We start from the raw sequence: 7,176 nt of genomic DNA, 5'->3' as shown, positions 1-7,176 counted from the left end.
TCCGAATTATCGGAGCACGGTATAAACCTTCTGTATTAATGCAAATAAATGTTCACTGATGAAACTAATACAGTAATGTTTTTCTCTTAAGATTTTTGGTCTCAAATTAGTTGCGGCCTAGTGTTAGTCTATTCGGACTGACATAATGGTTCACGTATCTGTGATGAGCCTTTCACTCCTCATGGTTAACCATCTGATAACCTGTCTTCTCAACCTCTCCCTGACCTACCAGTGTGTGTGTGTGTGTGTGTGTGTGTGTGTGTGTGTGTGTGTGTACAAGTCAGGGTGTTCTTCCTGGAGCCCAGGCCCTTGCTCCTGGGGGTCCCTGTCCCCCTTGTGCCTGGTGATCCCAGCTCCTCTCTCATCCTGATAGACCAGAAGGCCCCACAGGGTAGAGTTAGCTGGGAGCTGAGGCCTTGGCTGTGACTGTGGAGGCTGTGTGGGTGGCTTCATGTTGCGGCCCCTCCCGCTGCACCCTAGAATTAGGCTCACCCACTCAGCAGTGCCGAAAAATGGCAGCCTGTCTGGAAGCACAAGAGCTGCCGGGAACACCCTCGCTGCGAGCCAACAGAATCTAGAGCACAGGGAACAGGCGGAGGGGAGAGCCAGCCAGGTGAGTCCCAGCCCAGGGTGAGGCGGGCTCTGGAGCGGAGGCTGGGGGAGGAGGCCAGGGGAGAAGGTGGAGGGGAGGCTGGGGGAGGAGGTCAAGGGGAGAAGGTGGAGGGGAGGCTGGGGGAGGAGGCTGGAAGAGGAGACCAGGGGGAGAAGGTGGAGCGGAGGCTGGGGGAGGAAGCTGGGGAAGGGGGAGGCTAGGGGGGGGGAGGCCGGGGTTGAAGCATCCTCAGATTGGGGGCACCAGGGAAATTCATTCTGCGCCCCTGCTCCATGTCTGCCTGAGAGGAGGGCCCTGAGTACTGGGCACTCGTGCCTCTTTGTGGAACTCCACCAGGCTCACCCACCCCGACCTTTCTACAGAGAACCGGCTGCCATTCCCGAATCCTCTCTCTCTGCCTCAGCCGACCCCTGGTGCAGCATCCAGTCCCAGCCGGAACTGATCTGTGTCTGTCTCTTTTGAAGGGAAGTGGGGAGTCTGGTATCTTCTACCTGCCTAGTCTGCAGCATGACCAGGACAGCTGTCACTCATAGTTCCCCTCAAACTTAAAAAAAAAAAAATGTTTTTATGTGTGTGTGTGTGTGTGTGTGTGTGTGTGTTATATGTGTGAATCACACCACATGTGTGCAGTGCTCGTGTGGGCCAGAAGAGGGTGTCGGGTCACCTGGAGCTGGGGTTACAGGCTGATGTGAGCCCAGTGTAGGTGCTGGGAACTGAACTCGGGTCTTCTGGAAAAGCAGCTGGAGCTCTTAACGGCCGAGCCACCTCTCCGTCACCCTTCTCAGACTTCAGAGGTCTGATCCATCAGTGATTGTGGAGTTGAGACAGGGGATCCCAAGTTTTAGTCTAGCCTGAGCTATACAGGGACCCTGTGTCAAACTAACAGAAAAAGGAAGGAAAGAGGGAGGGAAGGGAAGAAAAGAAGCCAAAATTATGAAAAAGAAATAGAGTGGCAAGCTGTCCATTTAAACATCCATCACGCTGAAGCAGAGCTACAGTTAAGTGTCACGAGAATCCAGAGCCAGGAGCGATGTCTTGGGCCACATGACCGAGTGAGCAAGCTTAGCTCTGCTCGCCGGGGCGGAGCCCTGCACCCCAGACACCGTCTGTGGAAGGAAGCTCTGTGAAGCTGTGCTCTAATGCGGTTTATTACAGTCAATTTCCCCCAAATGCCCCCGAGGTAACACCGAGCTGGAGAGCACCTGTGTCCCCTCGAAGGCAGGGCGTCCTGACTCTGGTGCAGCTCGGTGCTCCTGCCGAGGCCTGGGACCCCCGCAAACCCGAGCTTACCAACCCCAGAGCAAACACGCTCCTATCTGCACTGCCCCCACGGAGAGTTGGCGAGGCCTGACCTCACGCAGGGGGGTGTTGGGCCTGAGAGGCGCTTATCAGTGGCCCTTCACGTAATGGCCCGCCTGCCCCTCCTTCCCTCGAGCCAAACAGACTCGGTCGCATGCCAGCTGCCTCAGAGCGTGCCCCCCTGGCGCGTGTGCAGCCCCAACGTGTTCCTCCACGGTCACGCTCAAACCCTAGGACCGACGGGAGGAAAGCGACGAGCCAGCCTCAGACTAACCCCAACCCAGGCCTCCCCACCTCCGGCCTGCTCACGAGGCCTCAGCTGCTGTGCAATGAAGCGTAAGCGTCCAAGGATCCCTCCTCCACCGCCCAAGTCCTAGGCCATCATGTGCCACCGAGCCCCGAGGCAGGGCTTGACCCACTCTTTTGCCTTATTGCTGTGAAAAAAGCAACTTAGGGGAAAGGGTTTGCTTTGGCCCCTACTTCCAAATCCTTGTCAGAGAGGTCAAGGCAGCAGGAGTCTGAGCAGCTGGTCACACTGCCTCTCAGGAGGAGGAACGTGTGCTCCTGTCAGTCAGTACCTTCTTCATTTAGACTGTCCAAAAGCCCGTCAGGGAATAGTGCCACCCAGAGTGGCTCTATCCAGCTCACACACACACACACACACACACACACACACACACACACACACCCATACTGGGATGCCCAGAGGCCTGGCTCCTAGGTTCTGTTGAGCTGACAACTAGCCCTAACCACTACAGGGCCCTGCCTATGGTGACCTCAAACCAGAGGCAGTTCTCCTGTCTCAGCCTGCTGAGCTGAGCTGAGAGCCGCCATGCCGGCGGGAGATTTAAGATCAAGGAGCTGGGGCTGATCCCCAGTGAAGGATCTCCAGCGGCTGGCTACCTCACCTTTTTCTTTGTGTCTCCTTCTAGTGTCTCTTCCCCTGCTTCTAAAGACGCTGGGGCTAGCGGATTAAAACCCCACCCATCCGTAAGCCAGAAGGCAGCGGTACTCTCTCTCTCTCTCTCTCTCTCTCTCTCTCTCACACACACACACACACACACACACGCACACACACACGCACACGCACACGCACACGCACACGCCTTTAATCCCAGCATTCTGCCCAGGAGGCAGAGGCAATCAGATCTGTGTGAGTCGGAGGCCAGCCTGGTCTACAGAGTGAGTTCCAGGGAAGCCAAGGCTACACAGAGAGATCCTGTTTCAAAAGAACCACTCACCCAAAAAATCCAGAAACCAGACGACCCCAACCTTACAACATCATTCTCCCTTCATCACCTTTTTAGACACACTATCCCAAATCAGGCACACAGGAGAAGGCTCCAACCCATGACTGGGGCAGGGTTTATGTTATGTCCCTAACACACATTAGGATGCTGTGTCTCTGAACATGGGGTTAGCCTCTGCCTTCTTCATGCCCAGCCCCACCCCCAGAGCTCCGGGGGGAACCCGGGGCCTTGCGCCAGGTTCTGCCATGGAGCAGCCTGCCCAGCTCTTTCATGTGTCTCCACTAGGCTCCTGTTCGGTAGGGAGCAAGGAGCCCACCTCAGAGCAGCCATAGATGACAAGGCAGCAGGTCTGCACACGAAGACAAAGAGGAGGACGAGGATCCGGCCAGCATATGGTCAGAGGCCAGCCCAGACCAGGAGGGGGAGCAACTGGTGTTCACAGGAGCCAGGCTGGCATCATGGGTGTGGCAGAGCACTCCAGGCTCTGCAGCATCAGCGAGACCATCTCCCAGGCCGGGGAAGTGGGTCCTAACCAGTAACACTGTGTCTTTAGAAGCAGAGGAAGACACACTTGGAGGGGACACAGACAGGGAAGAAGCCATGTGTGAACACGGTGAGGAGTGACCATCCGGATGACTAAGTAGGTAAGAGTGCTTGCTCTTGCAAGCTCTGGGACCGCAGCTTGGATCCCCAGAATCCCTGTGAAACCCGAGTACGGCTGACTATCTGCAGGAGGGTTGCTGGCTCCAGCCTGGCTCCAGTGTCATTGACGACAGAGTCATGGAGGACACTGGCTTCCTCCTCTAGCCGTCTTTAGTGTTCATGAGCACGCCAGCCTATACCCATAGACACGTGCGTACACCCCCCAGACACACACGTATGTGTGTATACACACACACACACACACACACACACACACACACACACAAACACACACACAGTAGTTAAACACGAAAAAAGACCACTTCCTAAGTGCTTCAGTGCTTGCTGGGTGCACAGCTGTGCTCTAGATGTGGGGTGAACCCATGTGCTTTCCACGGCTCGCCTCTGTCAGAGCCACGTTGCCTGTTCACGGAAGGTTCTAGAAGCATTCTCTTTGACAAAGTTACAGCAGAGCTGTGGAAAGAATACATTTTGGAATCCAAAAACACCAGAAGATTTAAGCGTTGGTGATGAGGTCAGAGAGCCACGCTGGAATTCCGAGTTCTTTGCGGCTCGACATAATAGCTACCTATTAAGTTTGCCTTCTGCATGACCCTCCCAACTGCTGTTTAGACAAGGGCACGCCGTCATCCATCACGGCCGCCACGGAGGCCTGCTTTAGGCTTTATCTTATGAAACTGCTTTCATAACTCCTGGGCTGAGGCTCTCTTTCCAGCCCTGTGCAAGATGCACGGCTGTTGTAAAATGGCCTTCATCCGGACTTGGGCCCCAGACCTCTCTCCAACCAACTACAATAAGAGGACTTTGGTCCCCCACCTTGGGAAAAAAAATCACCAATCCTAATGAAATAATCCCAAACTTCCAGGCGACATAAAGGCTTGCTTCTTGTTTTGATTATTTTTTAAATCGTGTGTGTGTGTGTGTGTGTGTGTGTGTGTGAGTGTGCGTGCGTGCATGTACCAAGGTGTACCTGTGATGAACAGAAGACAAGTTTGTGGAGTCATTTCTCTCCTTCTACCTTTCCATGGGGTCTGAGGATCACATCCAGGTCACAGGGCCATTCTGTCTACCTTTGTTGGTTTGGCTTTATGTTGTGTATTGTATTGTGATTCCCTTTGAGTGTTTTCAGAATCCCAGACAGACCTCCCATGTGGCTCAGAGCCATGCTATCTGGCCTATCCAAGCTGCAAAGGCCTTCAGAGGGGTGTGTCTTGTAGCTGGGCAGAAGGCCACCCTGAGCAGAACTGAGTTCATGGTAATTAGGCCAAAGGGTAGAAGGGTTGCTATTACCGGTTAACTATGAAATGTTCCTCACAGGCTCATATGCACTACCTTTGAGCCCCACTTGGTAGCAATCTTTTGGGAGGTTGTGGTCATCTTAGGTCAGAGGTCCTCAACCTTCCTCATGCTTCGACCCTTTAATACAGTTCATGTTCTGGTGACCCCCAGCCATAGATTGTTTGTTGCTACATCACAACCATAATTTGCTACTCTTTTGAATCATAATGTAAATATCTCTGTTTTCCAATTGTTTTAGGTGACCCCCATGAAAGGGTCACCCCCAAAAGGGGTGGAGACCCACAGGTTAAGAACCATTGCCTTAGAAGGTGGAGTTAGAGGGGGAAAGGAGGTTGGGAATGGGGAAGTATTTTGGCTCCTGGTTCCTTCCTGTCTCCCTATGTCCTGCCTGCCCCCGGGTGAGAAGGGCCTCCTTCCATTGCCACAGGCACCTGCCTGTCCCCACTGGGGACAAGCAGCCACGTATGGAGCCAGCTGAAACAAACCTGTGCCCCTCGCCATTTTGTTTCTGCTAGGTGTTCGGGCACAGCGACGAAAGGCACTACAACCATGGAGCCGAGCGGCAGCGGATCCTACCGCACAAGGCCAGGAGTGCGAGGGTGCCCGGGCCCACCCCCACCCATCCCAAGACAGCAGGAGCAGATGAAGCCCAGGAAGCACACCCGGGTGGCTGTGCTCTCCTGCTGCTCTAGGCAGGCCAAGCTTCTGGTGGGCTGTACACAGCCTTGGCTAGGGCTGACACCACAGATAAGACTACCAGGGAGGCCGTTTCAGAGCGGCTGCCGACAGAGGGGCACGCGAAGCGGGTTCCAGGCTCCGAGGAGTGCTCTGGAAAGCAACTGCTGGTTCACGTCAGGAGTTTTGAAGAAACGGCAACTCTTCTGAAGAGCCTGCCAGCCGTTTCCCAGCTCTCTTCTCCCTGAGGTGGTCCTGAGGCCTGGTGACTCAGCGCGGTCTCCTATTCTCTGGGCTTCCCCACATCCGCCTCAAGCGTTCTTTTGAGCTTTCCTTGGTCACTGCTGGCTTTAGGAGCAGTTCCCGACTCCCTGAGTCAGGGGTCTAAAGGGCAGCAGACCTCTATGGGCGAGGCAAAGGGCACAGCAGTGTCTGCTACCAGCCTCTCACATGTGGCAGGCAGGGTGTTCTGACATGGTGCCCACTTAGGTTGGTGAGGGGCAGCAGGAGGGGGAGCTGGGGCTGGACGGCACATCCGGCTGAAGCCATGAATGCAGCCAACTGGTTGCTTCTACCTTGACTATAAACCTGAATTTATGTGCAAATATTTACTTCAACCTGATCACTTTCAAAGAAAGTCATAATGTTTAATTTTAAATTAATTCTGTTAGAAAAACGTATGATTTGTCAGCAAACTTTAGAGTGATACATACTGTGACAAGCAGAGAATAAAAGTTCAGTGTATCCTTTCATCAATCAATAAATTTGCAAGGGGTGGTGGCTCCTGCCTTTGATCCCAGTACTCAGAGTCCGAGGCCAGGCTGGTCCACCTCGGGCGTTCCAGCCAGGGCTACACAGTGAGACCCTGTCTCAAATTTAATTAATTGTTTTTAATGAGGGGCTGGAGACGTGGCTCAGCAGGTGAGAACCGTGGCTGCTGTTCCAGAAGACCTGGTTTGATTCCCAGCAGCCACGTGGTGGCTCACAGCCATCTGTAACTCCAGTTCCAGGCTATCCTGTGTCTTCTTCTGGCTTCCTTAGGCTCCAGCCACACACAGGATACAGACATACATGCGGGCAAAGCATAGACATAGACATTAAAAATAATCAATCAATCAATAAGCAAGGGGGTGAGAGATGGCGCATGGGTACGAGCACCTGCTACATAATCTCAGGGACCTGAGTTCGGATACCCAGTGCTCATGTAAAAGCCAGAACACGGCTCCCTGGACACCTGTAACTCTACCTGTGTAGGGGGTGGAGACAGGAGGATTGCTGGGACATGCTGACTGCCAGCTTAGCTCCAAGTCAGTGGAACACCCTGTCCCAAGGGAATAACACTAAATGACAGTGCAGGAAGCCCAGCCCCCTCCCATT

At 54.0% G+C, this 7,176-nt stretch overlaps 1 long non-coding RNA gene across 1 annotated transcript; it reads left to right on the top strand.

The window, feature by feature from the left end:
• The first annotated feature begins 509 nt into the window (after positions 1–509).
• Positions 510–6,695, top strand: LOC132652718 (uncharacterized). The gene is made up of 3 exons (XR_009590288.1): positions 510–613; positions 3,716–3,806; positions 5,640–6,695. It is a non-coding gene; the product is annotated as an uncharacterized LOC132652718 (long non-coding RNA).
• Positions 6,696–7,176: the final 481 nt, after the last annotated feature.

This window comes from Meriones unguiculatus, chromosome 3 (assembly GCF_030254825.1).
Source record: "Meriones unguiculatus strain TT.TT164.6M chromosome 3, Bangor_MerUng_6.1, whole genome shotgun sequence".
Taxonomy (NCBI): domain Eukaryota; kingdom Metazoa; phylum Chordata; class Mammalia; order Rodentia; family Muridae; genus Meriones; species Meriones unguiculatus.
Note: the sequence above shows the minus strand (reverse complement) of the source record. Positions and strands in the feature narration are given on the sequence as shown.